General features: G+C 48.9%; 2 long non-coding RNA genes across 2 annotated transcripts in view; both read right to left on the bottom strand.

The window, feature by feature from the left end:
• Positions 1–20,376, bottom strand: part of LOC116976227 — a 57,779-nt gene that overhangs the window by 25,298 nt on the left and 12,105 nt on the right. The window contains exon 2 of the long non-coding RNA XR_004412901.1: positions 1,493–1,541. This is a non-coding gene — a long non-coding RNA (uncharacterized LOC116976227). The remainder of the gene's footprint in view (positions 1–1,492; positions 1,542–20,376) is intronic.
• On the bottom strand, positions 13,247–15,925 carry LOC116976228. The gene is made up of 3 exons (XR_004412902.1): positions 15,916–15,925; positions 15,028–15,032; positions 13,247–13,386 (listed from the first exon to the last, which is right to left on the bottom strand). It is a non-coding gene; the product is annotated as an uncharacterized LOC116976228 (long non-coding RNA).

Below are 20,376 nucleotides of genomic sequence, written 5' to 3'. Positions count from 1 at the left end.
CTGCGGGTAAAATGTTACCACAACCCAGCGCCATCTTAGGTCTTCCGGAACTATCTCCTTTCCCCTTTTTAGTTCTTCTAAGACAACCTTCTTAGTCCTGCAGCTGCTGGCAATCTGCTGACATATTTGCTCTTCTAACACCCGTTGACTATTGGGGGCTGATCTGATTGTAACCTCTGCTCCCCATTCTTGCTTATCCCAATAACTTGGGCGGCACAGTGTCACAGCATTAGAGTTGCTGCATACAGCGCCAGAGATCTGGGTTCAATCGCTACTATGGGTGCTATCTGTACAGTTTGTACGTTCTCCCCGTGACCGCGTGGGATTTCTCCTAGATCTGTGGTTGCCTCCCACACTCCAAAGACATACAGGTTTGTAGGTTAATTGGCTTGGTATAAATGTAAATCATTCCTAGTGCGTACTAAAATGCGGGCATCGCTGGCCGGCGCGCACTCAGTGGGCCGAAGGGCCTGCTTATGCGCTGTATCTCTAAACTAAACTAAACCGTTCCACCCCATTATTGTGAATCTGATTCTGCCTTAAAAATATTCCACCTTTTGAGGAAGAATCTACCAAAGAATTAAGACCATCAGAAAAAAAAGTTACTGAATTTCTGTCTCATACGGGTGACATCTTATTTTCAAACTCTGACAGCCTATCCTATCTTTGCCTCACATACTTCTATCAACTGTGCCCTGAGGCTCCCACGCTCAAGAGAAAACAATGCAAACATGTCCAACCTCTCCTCGTAGCTAATACTCTCTAAACAAGACAGCATTCTGGTAAACCTCTTCTGCATCCCCTCCAAAGCCTCCACACCCTTCATGTAAAGTGGTGACCAGAAATGCACAAAATATTCCTATAATCCTATAAAGCTGCATCATGACATCCTGACTCTTAAGGGCCTGTCCCACTTGGGTGTCATTTGCGGGTCACGCAGGTGGCGCGCGATAATTTTGTGAATCACAAAATCATGGGACGCTGCGCGCGACCGCGCGTCGCTGTCTTTGCCACTATGTCTCACCACGCGCACGTCGTGACGTGTAAATGATGTCGCGTAAATGACGTGTAAATAACGCCCAAGTGGGAGAGGCCCTTTATACTCATAGCTCCACCTGCCTTTGCTCAGCCCATTTCTGTAGGTAATCTATATATTAATGAGTACTTTTACATCTGAGTAATGAGTACTGAGTAATGAGTACTGTCACAGTCTGCAACTCCAGTAATCTTGATTTCCAACTCACTTACCTCCAAGTCATTTATACATATCAAAAACAGATCCCTGTGAAATTCCACTGGTCACAGACATGCAGCCTGAATAAACACCTTTCCACCACAACCCTCTGTCTGCTATTGGTAAACCAACTCTGAATCTGTGCACTGAATCCTGTGCATCTTAATCTTCTAGAACAGCCTACCATGCGGGACTTTTTCAAAGTATGTAGTGATGAAGAAATCTCTAAATCATTGCCAGTGTAGTTGAATCACTTACACTCCTTCGTGTATTTATGGTAATTCGACTTTCCATTTTGTTGGAGTATCTGAAAAAAAACATCTTAAAATTAATGTTAAAAATGTTTTATTTAAAATTGCCTTTATAGCTTAACATATAAGATGTATTGTCTTTCAATGTAACCTTATTAGATAACTAGACCAAGTGGGACCCGTTGCGGGGGGGGGGGGGGAGTGGGGGGGGTGGCCTGTGGCGTCACACACACTAACCACCACCCTTGATATTATATTAATATTATGAATTCACTCCTTTTACACCATCCCCACCCTATCCACTAATGCAGAGAGAGAGGGAGAGGGACCGGCAGAGAGAGATGGACAGGCAGAGGGAGAGGGGGAGGCGGAGGCGGAGGGGGAGGGGGAGGGGGAGGGGGAGGGGGAGGGGGAGGGGGAGAGGGAGAGGGAGAGGGAGAGGGAGAGGGAGAGGGAGAGGGAGAGGGAGAGAGGTCGTGCTTTTTTCTCAGCTCTGCAGTTGAGAAGGTTTGAAGCAGCCTTTCAAGGATTTTGTCGATGGAGAAGGAACAGAGGCAGAGGGGCTTCATAGTTTGACTTATCGTTGGACTGTTGAAGCTTTCCTTGGCTCTAGGATTCCTCCACCAGTGTGAAAATTCCTGAGTTTTCTCTACATTGTCGAGGGTGCGGTTGTTGTTGGCGGACTGCCAAGAGTGCCTGGAGATCGAGGGTAGGAAGATTTTGGTGTCTTTGTCATTTGTAGCACCGATTCTCTGCCCTAAAGTCATTTTGCACAGTGCGGCCTCCTGGCTTAATGTGAAGAAGGTACTTTTGCTTCCGGCAAGACTGGAAGAAAAGAGCTTCCCAAAAGCTGCTCTTGGCTGTGAACGAACTTGGGGACTTTCCTGCTTCAGCTGGAGGTTTCTGCTTTCTGCTGCTTGTCTTTGACTGTGACTGTCTCTGGGACTTAACTTGGAGCTGAGTTGCTGGGGGGCCTGGAGCTGGCTTGTGCCACAGTCAGGATGGCGATGGCTGGGGCGCTGCCGAAGGTCTGGAGCTACGCAGCGGTGGTATCAGCTGCGGCTAAAAGGCCATCCGAGTACAAGCCTCAGGTTGACTTGGACTGGGAAGGATTCAGTATCTCGGTCCAAACTGGGCCCCTGGTGACCTGGGGAGCAATTACGAAGGCCATGAATGACCTTCTTGAGAGGGGGGCTATTGTCTCCACCGAGCTCGAAAGAGGAAAGGTTGAGATGATACTAAAGACGCGGGAGGATGTGGCACTAGCTTTGGAGAAAGGGATCTCAGTGGTGGAGGGGGGGGGGGGGGGTCCACATACAGGTGGATCCGTGGGTGTCCAGGGTGAGACCGGTTTTCCTGCGGAGTTGCCCCACATGTATTCCGGATGCCACATTTCTTCCACACCTGTCTGAGTTTGGGGAGGTGCTGTCTAAGTGCTTTAGGCTTAAGCACCCCGGGGGTGACCCGGAGGAAAAAGGGATCTTCAGTTTCAAGAGGAGGATGTTCATGAAGGTGGGTGAGGGGGAAGGCACTGAGGGGAGTTTCAAGGTGAAGTGTAAGGGTCTCCCTAGAACCGTGCATTGGAGTTGGGGAAAGGCACGGTGTCATGCATGCAGTGAGTTTGGACACCTCCGTAGGGAGTGTCATTTTTGCGGGGGAGCGGCTCGAAGTTCCAGCGTTTCGGCCCAGAAATGCACTGCTGGCCCATCCGGGGTGGCTCGTTATGCCTCGGTGGCACGGGGCGGTACTGCTGACCTGGCTAGGGCTGCCAGCTCCACCTTGGTGATAGAAACATAGAAACATAGAAATTAGGTGCAGGAGTAGGCCATTCGGCCCTTCGAGCCTGCACCGCCATTCAATATGATCATGGCTGATCATCCAACTCAGTATCCCGTACCTGCTTTCTCTCCATACCCTCTGATCCCTTTAGCCACAAGGGCCATATCTAACTCCCTCTCAAATATAGCCAATGAACTGGCCTCAACTACCCTCTGTGGCAGAGAGTTCCAGAGATTCACCACTCTCTGTGTGAAAAAAAGTTTTTCTCATCTCGGTTATAAAGGATTTCCCCCTTATTCTTAAGCTGTGACCCCTTGTCCTGGACTTCCCCAACATCAGGAAAAATTTTCCTGCATCTAGCCTGTCCAACCCCTTAAGAATTTTGTAAGTTTCTATAAGATCCCCTCTCAATCTCCTAAATTCTAGAGAGTATAAACCAAGTCTATCCAGTCTTTCTTCATAAGACAGTCCTGACATCCCAGAAATCAGTCTGGTGAACCTTCTCTGCACTCCCTCTATGGCAATAATGTCCTTCCTCAGATTTGGAGACCAAAACTGTATGCAATACTCCAGGTGTGGTCTCGCCAAGACCCTGTACAACTGCAGTAGAACCTTCCTGCTCCTATACTCAAATCCTTTTGCTATGAAAGCTAACATACCATTCGCTTTCTTCACTGCCTGCTGCACCTGCATGCCTACTTTCAATGACTGGTGTACCATGACACCCAGGTCTCGCTGCATCTCCCCTTTTCCTAATCGGCCACCATTTAGATAATAGTCTGCTTTCCTGTTTTTGCCACCAAAATGGATAACCTCACATTTATCCACATTATACTGCATCTGCCAAACATTTGCCCACTCACCCAGCCTATCCAAGTTGCCTTGCAGTCTCCTAGCATCCTCCTCACAGCTAACACTGCCCCCCAGCTTAGTGTCATCCGCAAACTTGGAGAAATTGCCTTCAATTCCCTCATCCAGATCATTAATATATATTGTAAATAGCTGGGGTCCCAGCACTGAGCCTTACAGTACCCCACTAGTCACTGCCCGCCATTGTGAAAAGGTCCCGTTTACTCCTACTCCTTGCTTCCTGTTTGCCTGCAAGTTCTCTATCCACATCAATACTGAACCCCCAATGCCGTGTGCTTTAAGTTTGTATACTAATCTCTGATGTGGGACCTTGTCGAAAGCCTTCTGGAAGTCCAGATACACTACATCCACTGGTTCTCCCCTATCCACGCTACTAGTTACATCCTCGAAAAATTCTATAAGATTCGTCAGACATGATTTACCTTTCGTAAATCCATGCTGACTTTGTCCAATGATTTCACCACTTTCCAAATGTGCTGCTATCCCATCTTTAATAACTGACTCTAGCAGTTTCCCCACTACCGATGTTAGACTAACTGGTCTGTAATTCCCCGTTTTCTCTCTCCCTCCCTTTTTAAAAAGTGGAGTTACATTAGCTACCCTCCAATCCTCAGGAACTACTCCAGAATCTAAAGAGTTTTGAAAGATTATTACTAATGCATCCACTATTTCTGGAGCTACTTCCTTAAGTACTCTGGGATGCAGCCTATCTGGCCCTGGGGATTTATCGGCCTTTAATCCATTCAATTTACCCAACACCACTTCCCGACTAACCTGGATTTCACTCAATTCCTCCAACTCCTTTGACCCGCGGTCCCCTGCTATTTCCGGAAGATTATTTATGTCTTCCTTAGTGAAGACGGAACCAAAGTAGTTATTCAATTGGTCCGCCATATCCTTGTTCCCCATGATCAACTCACCTGTTTCTGACTGCAAGGGACCTACATTTGTTTTAACTAATCTCTTTCTTTTCACATATCTATAAAAACTTTTGCAGTCAGTTTTTATGTTCCCTGCCAGTTTTCTTTCATAATCTATTTTTCCTTTCCTAATTAAGCCCTTTGTCCTCCTCTGCTGGTCTCTGAATTTCTCCCAGTGCTCTGGTATGCTGCTTTTTCTGGCTAATTTGTACGCATCATCCTTCGCTTTGATACTATCCCTGATTTCCCTTGTTATCCACGGATGCACTGCCTTCCCTGATTTATTCTTTTGCCAAACTGGGATGAACAATTTTTGTAGTTCATCCATGCAGTCTTTAAATGTCTTCCATTGCATATCCACCGTCAACCCTTTTAGAATTAATTGCCAGTCAATCTTGGCCAATTCACGTCTCATACCCTCAGTTACCTTTCTTTAAGTTCAGAACCATTGTTTCTGAATTAACAATTTCACTCTCCATCCTAATGAAGAACTCAACCATATTATGGTCACTCTTGCCCAAGGGGGCACGTACAACAAGACTGCTAACTAACCCTTCCTCATTACTCAATACCCAGTCTAAAATAGCCTGCTCTCTCAATCCGAGGCGGCAGTGATAGCTCATCTGGGGCTGCAAGCTCCGCCTTGGGGACCCGGGGCAGCGAGTACCACCTAAGTCCTGAACCTGTGGCTGGTGAGGTGCAGGCGGAGGGTGGAGAGGGGGGGTATTGGGAAAAGCCGAAGAAGGGGAGGAAGAAGAAAAAGCCCACCCAAGCGAGTCAAACGCAAGCGGGTGTGCACCTGCCGTGGCCCAGCAAGGAGCTGAGGTGGTTCAGACGGGGGCTAAAACGTGCGGGTGGTAAAGTGGCTGGGGGTAGTGTGGATGTGGAAGACCCTTCCTTTATGGAGGTCACCGTACCGCCGCATGCTAGTGGGACAAAAAGGAGGTATGGGCCTAGCGAGGAAGAGCAAGGGCGTGGGTCCAAAGTTTGGGGGATGTCTTTTTCCAAACCTTCCACCACTGATGTGGTTGGTGGTCACGAACTGGTGTCTTCCGGGTCGGAGGTTGGTCCTCCATTTCAGGGATCTTCCGCGGGTATTACAAGACCAGGTGCTGGGGTTGACTCCGCTGGAGTTGTGTCCTCTGGGCGGGTGGATGTCCCTTCGTCTCAGGGGCTCAGGCAGTTATCTCATCGGGTGTTGAGGTTAGCTCCCCTGGGTGTGTGTCCTCTGGGTCGGAGGAGGTCTCCTTGTTTCAGAGGCCTTCTGAGGGTTCTGGCACGCCAGATGAAGGGGTAAGCTCCCCTGGTAGTGTGCCCCCTGTGATGGGGGATGAGCAGAGTCAGCCCGAGGGAGGTGGTTCGGGGGCATTGGTGTACCAGTCTGCTCCTTCTCAGAGCCAGTGGAGGTGCTGGGGGGTGCGCTGCCTCGCCGACTGAGTTGGCAGGGGAGAGTCTAAAAGCAAGTGGAGATCCTCGGGGTGCTGCGGGTGGAGGGGGTGCTCTGGGTGCTGTGGAGGTCGGGGCTATTTCGGGTGGCGATCCTCTTGCAGATTCCGGGGGTGCCAGTGTATCATAGGTCCAGGGGGTGCCTCATGTTTTTTCTTCCCCAGGCCCAGACGTGGAGGGCGATGGTAGAGTGCAGGAGCCCAGCCATTCAGTGGGCTGCTTGTTGCGGTCAGGGGATTTGTGACCCTTCCCCGGCATTGATCCTGGGGGTGGTGTCATGCCGGAGGAGGGGGAGTGTGACGATGCCAGTTTGTGTAGTGGGGTTAGCGAACTTTCAGAGAGTTCTGATCTTTCGATTTCTGACAATGACCTTGGGCGATGTGCTGATGAGTTTGTTATTTCAGGTGCGAGTGGGTTGGACGAGTGCTCAGGCTCCAAGGCTGTGTCTCATGCAAGTGTTATCCGAAAGGTGCGAGAGTTCCTAAGAACAAGCCGTACCGTCAGAACAAAAACGGAGGCTGCAAAAAGACAGTGGGCTGATCTGCCAGTTTTGATTAAGACTCTCGAGGCTATCCTTGGCAACGATAGTGATCTTCCTGACTCTGAGAAGCACCAGTTTGGGAACATTTTGGAGTTCCTCAGAGAGAGTTTGTGAGGGTCTCAATCTAGTGTGCTTGCACAGTCAAACATAAACCGAAATAGAGCGAGTTTTCGTAGATTTCAGCTTTTATCAGTCCTTAGAGAGGGGAAATTTGCAGTGTGCTTTCAGCAGGAGACGCATACCGTTGTCAGTGACGAACCTATCAGGCAACTGGAGTGGGAAGGGGGGGGTCTACATGAGCCATCTCAGCTCGAATTGGAGTGGGGTGGCGATCCTCTTGCAGATTCTGTTGGCCCAGAATTTTCTGCCAAATGTTCTAAAAGTGCAAGAAGTTGTGCCAGGACATTTGCTCCATCTGGCCGTGAGCCTGGAAGGCATTCCGTTGGTCCCAGATGGCACGCTCTGGCCACATATTTTTTCCATCAGGGTCGTTGTCTAAGGGGGGTCTCGCGGCTCCCGGAGGCAGGCATCAGTCGACCTGCCTTAAGGGACTTGTCTGTTTTCTACCGGGATGTGCTAAGAGTGAGGAATTTGGTTGTTTTCGGGGAGAGGGGGGGGAGAGGAGAGGGGGGGAGAGGAGAGGGGGGGGGAGGAGAGGGGGGGGGAGGAGAGGGGGGGAGGAGAGGGGGGGTAGGAGAGGGGGGGAGAGAGGGGGGGCCAGAGAGAGGGGGAAGAGAGAAGGGGGCAGAGAGAGGGGGCAGAGAGAGGGGGGGAAGAGGGGGGGGAGAGGGGGGGAGAGGGGGGGGGAGAGGGGGGGGAGAGGGGGGGGGAGAGGGGATGGGGAGAGGGGATGGGGAGGAGAGGGGGGGAGAGGGGGGGGGAGGAGGGGGGGGAGAGGGGGGGGGAGGGGGGGGGAGAGGGGGGGAGAGGGGGGGGAGAGGGGGGGGTTAGAGGGGGGGGGGAGAGGGGGGAAGAAGGGGTGGGGAGAGAAAAGGGGTGGGGAGAGAAAGGGGTGGTGTATCTGAGTCGTACCAAATCATCAGCGAGAGAGGGGGGGAGAGAGAGGGGGGGGGAGAGAAGAGAGGGGGGAGAGAGAGAGGGAGTGAGAGAAGAGAGGGGGAGAGAGGGGGGAGAGGGGGGGGAGAGGGGCGGGAGGGGGGGGAAAAGAAGGGGGTGGGGAGAGAAAGGGGGGGGTGAGCGAAAGGGTGGGTGTATCTGAGTCGTACCAAATCATCAGCGAGAGAGGGGGGGGGGAGAGAGGGGGAGGGGGGAGGAGAGAGAGAGAGGGGGGAGAGAGAGAGGGGGGGAGAGAGAGAGGGGGGAGAGAGAGAGGGGGGGAGAGAGAGGGGGAGAGAGAGAGGGGGCGAGAGAGAGAGGGCGGGAGAGAGAGAGGGGGGAGGAGAAGAGAGGGGTAGGGAGAGTAGAAGAAGAGAGAGAGGGGGGGAGAGAGAGAGGGGGGGCGAGAGAGAGGGGGGGAGAGAGAGCTAGGGGGGGAAGAGAGAGAGGGGGGAAGAGAGAGACGGGGGGTGAGAGAGAGAGGGGGGGGAGAGAGAGAGGGGGGGCAGAGAGCAGGGGGGAGAGAGGAGGGGAGAGAGAGAGGGGGGAGAGAGGAGGGGAGAGAGGGGAGGGAGAGAGAGAGAGAGAGAGAGAGAGAGAGGGAGAGAGAGAGGGGGGAGAGGGGGGGAGAGAGAGGAGGAGAGAGGGGGGGGAGAGAGAGAGGAGAGAGAGGGGGGGAGAGAGAGGAGGAGAGAGGGGGGCGAGAGAGAGGAGGGAGAGAGAGGGGGAGAGAGAGGGTGGAGAGAGAGGGGGGTGAGAGAGGGGGGGGGAGAGAGGGGTGGGGAGAGAAAGGGGTGGGTGTTTATGAGTCGTACCAAATCATCAGCGAATTTTTTTGAAAGCGGTCAAAAATCTGTCAAATTTCGCTGTGTAAATAACCGCAAACTTTTAAAATTGTAATGAAATTAGTACCGGTAAAAAAACCGGGAAGGAACAAGAAAAGGAGAAGACTATTACTAAAATCAAATCAGAGAATGGGGAGCTATTAACGTTACCCAAGGATATTAATAAAAGGTTTGCTCAATTTTATCAAAACTTATCTATCTATCTATCTATTATTATATAAAACTCTCGCCCCATCCGTCCGACATCCGTCCGGCTGCCTTTCGATTCGTTCCCGCCGTGCGATGTCACAATGCCCGATGCTCGCAGACGTCCAATCGCGATGCCCGACGCTCGCAGACGTCCAATCGGAATGGATCCATTTACATGTACGGCTTCCGGCCGCATTTCTCCCATTGATTCCCTGCAACTCCGAAACCGGACGCAGAATCGCCGACGTCTTTTCCATTTCGGTAGAGATTTCACTTTTCTTTCTAAGTATCCGCTTCTCAATACATTTCGTCGTGTTTAAGTACACGTTTTTAATCAAATCGCCGACGTCTTTTCCATTTCGGTAGAGATTTCACTTTTCTTTCTAAGTATCCGCTTCTCATTACATTTCGTCGTGTTTAAGTACACGTTTTTAATCAAATCCTCCCCCCCCCCCCCCAATATTTCAAAAATAAACTGGCTTCGCACCCACAGAAGCTTCACCAGCCCCAGCCCCTGCTGAACGTTCCATCGTGTGATGTCACAATGCCCGATGTTCACATATGTCCAATCGGAATGGATTCATTTACATATGCCTATGCAGGAGCCCCAGCCAATGGTGAACGTTCCATCGTGTGATGTCACAATGCCCGATGCTCAAAGACATCGTTGCCATAGAGAGGGAGTACAGAGAAGGTTCACCAGACTGATTCCTGGGATGTCAGAACTTTCATATGAAGAAAAACTGGATAGACTCTCCTTGTACTCGCTAGATTTTAGAAGATTGAGGGGGTATCTTATAGAAACGTATAAAATTCTTAAGGGGTTGGACGGGCTAGATGCAGAAAGATTGTTCCGGATGTTGGGGAAGACCAGAACAAGGGGTCAAAGTTTAAGGATAAGGGGTAAAGCAGAATCGCCGACATCTTTTCCATTTCGGTAGAGATTTCACTTTTCTTTCAAAGTATCCGCTCCTCATTACATTTCGTCGTGTTTAAGTACACATTTTTAATCAATTCCTTCTCCCCCCCCCCCCCCCCCCCCCCCCCCCCAGTTTTTCAAAAAAAAAACTGGCTTCTCACCCATACAAGCAGCCATTTCGATAGAAATTTCACTTTCCCTTCCAGCTATCCACTCCTCATTACATTTCATTATGTTTATGTCCATTTTTTTCATTAAATCCTTCTCCCCCCCCCCCCCCCTCACTAATTTTGTCGCCTCCTGCCGGCCAGCGACCATAACGGCTGCTGGCGCCCGCAGCACAACCTCAAGCGACGCCATTTAAAAACGGTCTTTCGGGAACGGCTCTACTTCGATGACCACGTCTCCCGTGGGGGCTACGGGTAGGCGACGGCTGCGTTGGGGCATTACACTTTTAAGGCTCTGTGTGTGGGGATGCTTCATGTGTGTGAAGCCGCCCCGCCACCCCCCCCCCCGCGTTGCCGAGACAGACCCGACTTCGACGACTTCAAGATACGCTATTTTAAGACGGCCGGGACCCGACTTCGACGACCACGTCTCCGCTGGGGGCTACAGGTAGGGAACGGTGTTTATACACTTTTCCTACTCTGTGTGTGGGGGTGGTTAGTGTGTGTGATGCCGCCCCCCCCCCCACCCCAGTGGGGGCTACGGGTAGGGAACGGCTGCGTTGGTTAAAGGGATCAGGGGGTATGGAGAGAAGGCAGGTACATCACTCCCCCTTCCCCTCCACTCTCCCTCCCCACTCTTTCCCCACTCCCCCACCCCTCCCCCTCCCTCCCTCCTCCCCAACTTCCCCATCCCCCCCATCTCTCACCCCCTACCCCGCTCTCCTTTCCCTCCCAGATCTATCCCGTTCCCTCCACCCCCACTCCCCCCCCCCCCCTGCAAACGCCGTTGGGGAAACAGACCCAACGGGTCTACACTTGGTCTAGTTATTATATAAAACGCTCGCCCCATCCGTCCGACATCCGTCCGGCTGCCTTTCTGCCTTTCAATTCGTTCCCGCCGTGCGATGTCACAATGCCCAATGCTCGCAGACGTCCAATCGCGATGCCCGACGCTCGCAGACGTCCAATCGGAATGGATCCATTTACATGTACGGCTTCCTGCAGCATTTCTTCCATTGATCCCCTGCAACTCCGAAATCGGACGCAGAATCGCCGACGTCTTTTCCATTTCGGTAGAGATTTCATTTTTCTTTCTAAGTATCCGCTCCTCATTACATTTCGTCGTGTTTAAGTACACGTTTTTAAAAAAATCCTTCCCCCCCCCCCCCCCCCCAAATATTTCAAAAATAAACTGGCTTCACACCCATAGAATCAGCAACAGCACCAGCCCCTGCTGAACGTTCCATCGTGTGATGTCACAATGCCCAATGTTCACATATGTCCAATCGGAATAGATCCATTTACATATGCCTATGCAGGAGCCCCAGCCAATGGTGAACGTTCCATTGTGTGATGTCACAATGCCCAATGCTCAAAGACATCGTTGCCATAGAGAGGGAGTACAGAGAAGGTTCACCAGACTGATTCCAGGAATGTCAGTACTTTCATACGAGGAAAAACTGGATAGACTCGCATTGTACTCGCTAGATTTTAGAAGATTAAGGGGGTATCTTATAGAAACGTATAAAATTCTTAAAGGGTTGGACGGGCTAGATGCAGAAAGATTGTTCCGGATGTTGGGGAAGACCAGAACAAGGGGTCAAAGTTTAAGGATAAGGGAGAAAGCTGAATAGCCGACATCTTTTCCATTTTGGTAGAGATTTCACTTATCTTTCTAAGTATCCGCCCTTGATTACATTTAGTCGTGTTTAAGTGCACGTTTTAAAACAAATCCTCCTCCCCCCCCCAAAATATTTCAAAAATAAACTGGCTTCTCACCCATAAAAACATCACCAGCCCCAGCCCATGGTGAACGTTCCATCGTGTGATGTCACAATGCCCAATGCTCACATATGTCCAATCGGAATGGATTCATTTACATATGCCTTTGCAGGAGCCCCAGCCCCTGGTGAACGTTCCATTGTGTGATGTCACAATGCCCAATGCTCAAATACATTGTTGCCATAGAGGGAGTACAGAGAAGGTTCACCAGATTGATTCCTGGGATGTCAGGACTTTCATATGACGAAAGACTGGATAGACTCGGCTTGTACTCGCTAGAATTTAGAAGATTGAGGGGGTATCTTATAGAAACGTACAAAATTCTTAAGGGGTTGGACAGGCTAGATGCAGGAAGATTGTACCAGATGTTGGGGAAGTCCAGAACAAGGGGTCACAGTTGAAGGATAAGGGGTAAATCTTTTAGGACCGAGATGAGAAAAACATTTTTCACACAGAGAGTGGTGACTCTCTGGAATTCACTGGCACAGAAGGTAGTTGAGGCCTGTTCATTGGCTGAATTTAAGAGGGAGTTAGATGTGGCCCTTGTGGCTAAAGCGATCAGGGGGTATGGAGAGAAGGCAGGTACAGGATACTGAGATGGATGATCAGCCACGATCATATTGAATGGTGGTGCAGGCTCGAAGGGCCGAATGGCCTACTCCTGCACTTAATTACAATGGTTCTATGTTTCCCTCTCCCTCTCCAACCCATCCCTTCTCCCACACCCCCTTCCCTCCTCCGCCACCCCTTCCCTCTCTCAACCGCCCCCTTCTCCACCCCTCTGTCACTCTTCAAATACACTACCCTATCCCTCTCACCTAACTCAACCACTTTCCACCCCCTCTCCCCCTTCCCCCCCACCCTCTCCCCCCCACTCTTGCCCCTCTCTCTAAAACCCCTATCCCCCTCCCTACATACACCCATCTTCCCACATCACCCCCTCCCCAATCTCTAGCCCCATCTCTCTACCCCATACCCCGCTCTTCCTTTCACTTCCCAGATCTATCACGTTTCCTCCTCCTCCTCTCCCCTCCCTCCCCCTCTTCTACCCCCCCCCCCCCCTCCGCAAACGCCGTTGGGGAAACAGACCCAACGGGTCTGCACTTGGTCTAGTATACATCTAAAACTAAAATAGAAGACAATAAAATTATAGATTTTTTAGATAATTGTAATCTACAAAAATTGGATATCTTGGAACAAGAGGAATTAGGTGCTCAGATCACAAGTGAAGAAATAAGTGAAACAATAAAAGAACTGAAAAATGGGAAAACACCAGGACCAGATGCTTTTAATAATGAATTTTATAAAGGTTTTCAGGAGTTAATGGTCCCACGGTTATTTAAATTATATACGTATGCCTTTACCGAAAATAAATTACCAGAAACTTCTAACAATCTGCGACGCCTTTTTAATATAATGTATTCATACAAAACAGAAAAGGAAGATTTATCGGTTATATCTTTGGATGCAGAGAAAGCATTTGATCAAGTAGAATGGCAGTATTTATACAAAGTACTCCAAAAATTTAATATGGGAGATAATTTTATTAGATGGGTAAAATTACTATATGATAAACCAATGGCTAGAATATTAACTAATAATATGTAATCTCCAAAATTTCAATTATCAAGGTGCAATAGGCAGGGTTGTTGGACTATGAAAGGAATTTAGCGAACAACATAAAAACTAATAGTAAGAGTTTTTATAGCTATATAAAAAGAAAAAGGGTGGCTAAGGTGAACGTTGGTCCATTGGAGGGTGAGACTGGAGAGTTGTTGGTGGGGAACATGGAAATGGCAAAGGCATTAAACGAGTATTTTGTATCAGTCTTCACCATAGAAGACACAAAAAATATTCCAACGCTGGATAAACAGGGGGCGGTAGGAATGGAGGAGCTAAATACTATTAAGATCACCAAGGAGGTGGTATTAGGGAAATTAATGAGACTGAAGGAGGATAAATCCCCTGGGCCTGATGGATTACATCCAAGGGTCTTGAGGGAGATAGCGGTGGGGATTGTGGATGCATTGGTGATAATTTTCCAAAACTCCCTGGAGGCAGGAACGGTCCCAGTGGATTGGAAAATGGCCAATGTAACACCTATATTTAAAAAAGGAAGTAAACAGAAGGCGGGTAACTATAGACCGGTTAGTCTAACATCGGTGGTGGGTAAAATGTTAGAGACAATTATTAAAGAAACACTAACGGGGCACTTGGATAAACATGACTTCATCGGACAGAACCAGCATGGTTTTGTGAAGGGGAAGTCCTGTTTAACGAATCTGCTCGAATTCTTTGAGGAAGTAACAACCCGGGTGGATAAAGGGGAACCGGTGGATGTGGTATACTTGGACTTCCAAAAGGCTTTTGACAAGGTGCCACATAAGAGACTATTGCTAAAAATAAAAAATTATGGGATTGGGGGTAATATATTAGCATGGGTAGAGGATTGGCTAACAAATAGGAAGCAGAGAGTGGGGATAAATGGTTCATACTCGGGATGGCAACCGGTAACTAGCGGGGTTCCGCAAGGGTCGGTGCTGGGACCCCAGTTGTTCACAATTTATATAAATGATTTGGAGGAGGGAACCAAGTGTAATATATCAAAATTTGCGGACGATACAAAAATGGGAGGAAAAGTAGGGGATGAGGAGGATAGGAAGAGTCTGCAAAAGGATATAGATAAGCTAGGTGAGTGGGCAACAACTTGGCAGATGAAATTTAATACTAATAAATGTGAAGTCATTCACTTTGGGAAAAAAATGATAGGGCAAGTTATTTTCTAAATGAGGAGGAGCTGCGTTGTAATGCAACGCAAAGGGATCTAGGGGTATTAGTACATGAATCACTAAAAGTAGTATGCAGGTGCAGCAAGCAATCAGGAAGGCCAATGGAGTTTTGGCCTTTATTGCTAGGGGGATTGAGTATAAAAACACGGAGGTCTTGCTGCAGCTGTACACAGTATTAGTGAGACCACATTTGGAATACTGTGTACAGTTCTGGGGTCCATACTTAAGAAAGGATGTACTAGCCCTGGAGGCAGTGCAGCGAAGGTTTACAAGATTAATTCCTGCAATGAGGGGATTGACATATGAGGAAAGGTTAAGTAGGCTGGAACTCTACTCTTTGGAGTTTAGAAGAATGAGAGGCGATCTCATTGAAACATATAAGATCGTGAGGGGCCTTGATCGGGTGGATGCACCGAGGATGTTCCCAATGATCGGGGAAACTAGAACTAGGGGACATAGTCGCAGAATAAGGGGGGGCTCTTTTAAAACTGAGATGAGGAAGAACTTCTTCACCCAGAGGGTGGTTAATTTATGGAATTCACTGCCCCAGGGAGCAGTGGAAGCAGAAACGTTAAATATATTTAAGTCTAAATAGATGGTTTTTTAGCTGCCAAGGGGATAAGGGGCTACGGGGAGAGGGCAGGGATATGGACCTAGGTATGGTTAGTATAGTAAGACCTGAGTGATCTCCTGGACAAGTGTCGATCGCCTGGATTGGGGTCGGAGAGGAATTTCCCGGATTTTTTTCCCGAATTGGACCTGGGTTTTTATCCGGTTTTTTGCCTCCCCCAGGAGATCACGCGGTTCTTGGGGTGGAGAGGGGTGATAGCGGTATAAAGGGGAGGGTAGTGTCTTGTGTTCTGTGTCTTGTGTCTACTGTTTGTGGGTAAGTGTGTCTGTTTAGTGTTCAGCCATGAGCGAATGGCGGTGCGGGCTCGACGGACCTGGTGGTCTACTCTCGCACCTACTTTCTATGTTTCTATGTTTCTATCACCCCTGCTATTTGTCCTTATGATAGAGCCGCTTGCTGAAAGGATAAGAAGGCATCCGAATACTCAGGGATATAATACTAATGACTCCGGTAATAAAATTTCACTATACGCGGATGATATAATTTTATATATTACAAATTCACAAACGAGTATCCCGAATTTATTAAATTTAATAGAGGAATTTGGCTCTTTTTCTGGTTATAGAATAAACTGGAATAAAAGTGAAATTATGTCACTAAAACCCCAGAAAGCAAATCACCTATTAAAATTTCCATTTAAAATTGCAACGGAAAAATTTAAGTATTTGGGTATTCAAGTTACTAGAAGATATAAATCATTATTTAACGCTAATTTTATTCCATTATTAAATAAATTGAATGCTCTGTTTAAATTTTGGAGATAGCTCCCACTATCATTAATTGGCAGAATAAATGCTATAAAAATGATAGCTCTACCACAAATAATATACTTATTCCAATCTATACCAATATATATATATATACCAAAACATTTTTTTTTTTAAATTAGACTCGAATATTACTCATTTTAATTTTGATTATAAAGCACATAGAATTAAAAGAAACCACTTGTGCAAACGCAAAGAGGTAGGGGGACTTGCACTGCCTCATTTTTTATATTATTATTGGGCAGTGCATATTAAGAATATAATTTACTGGATGGATAGTACTGCTCAACAGTTGGAATGGATAAGAATGGAGAAAGAGGATTGCTCTCCTTACGATTTAGGAATGATCATCTTCTCCCCAATAAAATTGAATAATATATTATATAAGAAGAATCCAATTATCTATATTACGCCAATGCAAGATGGCGCCTGCCTGCGGCGACTTTTGCGGAGCTCCGGAAAATAAAAGGCTCAACTACAACTTCCAACAACTTACCTGGATCAGAAAAACGGCAGATATCGGTGCCGTTTCGGACAAGCTGCTTGAGATCCTCAAGGCTCTCGCAATTTCGCGATCTCCCGCAGCTGCGGGAATCCAGGACTTTAAACTTTCCCACACTGGCTGTGGAACTCCCGACCCGACTGCGGATCACAGGTACTGTACCTTGAAACCCCGGGATGACCCCCAGAGCCGACGGGCTGGATCTCCCAGCAACAACGGAGCTGGAGCTGCCGACTTTGAGGGAATCCCCGTTCGTTACGGAGCTGGAGCTGCCGTCTGTGAGGGAATCCCCGTTCCAGCGCAGGTCCGCAGAAACAGCAGGTACAGCAAGTACAGTACCTGGAAACAAAGGGGAAGCCTCCATTGTGTCCGGAAACGTGGCCGTCGGGCAGGACTTCAGGTCAGAATGAAGCGCAGGGGCCTCCGGCCCCCTCTCCCTACTATCCTACTGGCTAATGTAGTCCCTTGAAAACAAAGTGGAGGACTTAAGGGCAAGACTGCTTTATCAAAGGGAGCTGAGGGAATGCTCTGTGTTCTGTTTCACAGAGACATGGCTCACCCCCAGCTCCCCAGACTCAGCGGTCCAGCCTGAAGGGTTCTCCATCCACCGCATGGACCGTACCCTGGCATCTGGGAAAGGGAGAGGAGGGGGCGTCTGCCTCATGGTCAACTCTGCGTGGTGTTCCGACGTGGCAGTCCTGTCCAACTCATGCTCTCCACACCTCGAACATCTGGCGGTGAAGTGCCGTCCCTTCTACCTCCCGAGAGAATTCACCTCCGTTATCCTGACCGCGGTCTACATCCCACCCCAGGCAGACGTCCGTCTGGCACTGGAGGAGCTGCAGGCCGTGGTCAACAAACACCAGACGTCTTACCCCGAGGCATTTACCACCATTGCTGGGGACTTCAATAAGGCGAACCTCAAGAAATCACTCCCCAACTTCCACCAACATGTCTCCTGCTGCACCAGAGGACCAAACACCCTCGACCACTGCTACACCACCATCAAGAATGCCTATCGTTCTATCCCTCGCCCTCACTTCGGTAAATCCGACCATACCGCGGTGCTGCTTCTTCCTGCCTACAAGCAGCAATTAAAGAGCGCACCCCCAGAAGTGAGGACAGCACAGAGCTGGTCGGGAGGGGGCAGAAGAACAACTCCAGGACTGTTTGGAGTCTGTAGACTGGGCAATGTTCAAGGACTCGGCAACGGACTTGAACGAATACGCCACAGTCGTTACAGACTTCATAAAGAAATGTGTGGAGGACTGCATCCCTACAAAAACCTTCCGAGTGTTTCCCAATCAGAAACCTTGGATGAACTTTGAGATCCGCACTCTCCTGAAGTCCAGACACAGGGCATTCACCTCCGATGATACAGTGGCCTACATGAAGACCAGATACGACCTTGGTAAGGCCATCAGAAAGGCCAAAAGGGACTCTGCTCCAAACTGGAGGACGAGACAGATGTTCGGCAGCTGTGGCAGGGTCTGAATGCAATCACCTCCTACAAGGCAAAACCAGGAGGCAGCTCGAATGCCGGTGTAACATCACTCCCTGACGAGCTCAATGCATTTTACGCACGCTTTGACAGGGAGAATACTGATGTGCCTTCCCGATCCCCCATTCGCTGCGATGGCATTTCAGTCTCAGTCACAGAGGCCGATGTCAGGAAATCCTTCAGAGGGGTGAACCCCCGAAAAGCACCTGGTCCTGATGGTATACCCGGCCGTGTTCTAAAAACCTGTGCGGACCAACTGGCGGGAGTTTTTACGGACATTTTCAATCTCTCACTTCTGAGGTCTGAGGTCCCCACCTGCTTTAAAAGGGCATCAATTATACCGGTGCCCAAGAAGAGTAAGGTGACATGCCTCAATGACTATCGACCAGTGGCACTAACGCCGGTGGTGATGAAGTGCTTTGAGAGGTTGATCATGGAGCAAATCAACTCCTACATCGACAAAAACCTGGACCCACTGCAGTTCGCGTACCGCCACAACAGATCAACGGTGGATGCGATCTCGCTGGCCCTCCACTCCGCACTGGACCACTTGGACAACAAAAACTCATATGTCAGGCTGTTATTCATTGATTACAGCTCGGCATTTAACACAATCATCCCCTCCAAACTGGTTACCAAACTCGCAGAACTGGGTCTCTGCGCATCCCTCTGCAACTGGATCCTCGACTTCCTCGTCCACAGACCCAGTCTGTTCGTATTGGTGGAAATGTGTCAGCCTCAATAACAATCAGCACGGGAGCACCTCAAGGCTGCGTGCTCAGCCCCCTGCTGTACTCACTCTATACCCATGACTGCGTAGCGAACCACAGTGCGAACTCCATCATCAAGTTCGCTGACGACACCACTATTGTGGGGCGTATCACTGATGGGGATGAGTCAGAGTACAGAAGAGAGATCGAGCAACTGTCCATATGGTGCCAGCGCAATAACCTGGCCCTCAACACCAGCAAAACCAAGGAACTGATTGTGGACTTTGGAAGGAGTAGGAGGGGGACCCACAGCCCCATTTATATCAACGGGTCGATGGTTGAAAGGGTCAAGAACTTCAAATTCCTGGGCGTGCACATCTCTGAAGATCTTTCCTGGTCCGAGAACACTAACGCAATTATCAAAAAAGCTCATCAGCGCCTCTACTTCCTGAGAAGATTACGGAGAGTCGGATTGTCAAGGAAGACTCTCTCTAACTTCTACAGGTGCACAGTCGAGAGCATGCTGACCGGTTGCATCGTGGCTTGGTTCGGCAATTTGAGCGCCCTGGAAAGGAAAAGACTACAAAAAGTAGTAAACACTGCCCAGTCCATCATCGGCTCTGACCTTCCTTCCATCGAGGGGATTTATCGCAGTCGCTGCCTCAAAAAGGCTGGCAGTATCATGAAAGACCCACACCATCCTGGCCACACACTCATCTCCCTGCTACCTTCAGGTAGAAGGTACAGGAGCCTGAAGACTGCAACAACCAGGTTCAGGAATAGTTACTTCCCCTCAGCCATCAGGCTATTAAACCTGGCTCGGACAAAACTCTGATTATTACCAACCACTTTCTGTTATTTGCACTATCAGTTTATTTATTCATGTGTGTATATATTTATATCATGGTATATGGACACATTTATCTGTTTTGTAGTAAATGCCTACTATTTTCTGTGTGCTTAAGCAAAGCAAGAATTTCATTGTCCTATACAGGGACACATGACAATAAACTAACTTGAACTTGAAGTCTGTTCTTGACCGGTTTTGGCCATCTGTGCTGCGATTTCCAAAAGAACGCCGCCACCTACGGCCGTCATTTTTGGCCAGCTTGCTCAGAGCCCCCCTCCGCCGTATGTGTGCCGAGGTTTTCCCCATCGATGAAAAATGACAGAGATATTAATGATTTTACAAAATTCCCCATTCTCTCTGCTGCCCCTGCTGGCGGCAGGGGGACTATAAAACCAGGAAGTGGTGTGCCTCAATCAGTGTCTGCAAGCTGGAGGAAGGCAGAGGGTCACGTTTCTCCGAGCTGTGAATAACACTGAACACATGTCTACTCAAATGTAAGTGTCCTTAGTGGTTCTAAAACGCTTGCAGAATGTGTCTATTGGTTCTAAAATGTTTGCAAATAGTGTTTATTGGTTCTAAAATGTTTGCAAAAAGTGTCTCTTTTGGTTCTACAATGCTTGCAGAATG

The sequence above is a fragment of the Amblyraja radiata genome, chromosome 8, assembly GCF_010909765.2.
Source record: "Amblyraja radiata isolate CabotCenter1 chromosome 8, sAmbRad1.1.pri, whole genome shotgun sequence".
NCBI lineage: Eukaryota > Metazoa > Chordata > Chondrichthyes > Rajiformes > Rajidae > Amblyraja > Amblyraja radiata.
Note: the sequence above shows the minus strand (reverse complement) of the source record. Positions and strands in the feature narration are given on the sequence as shown.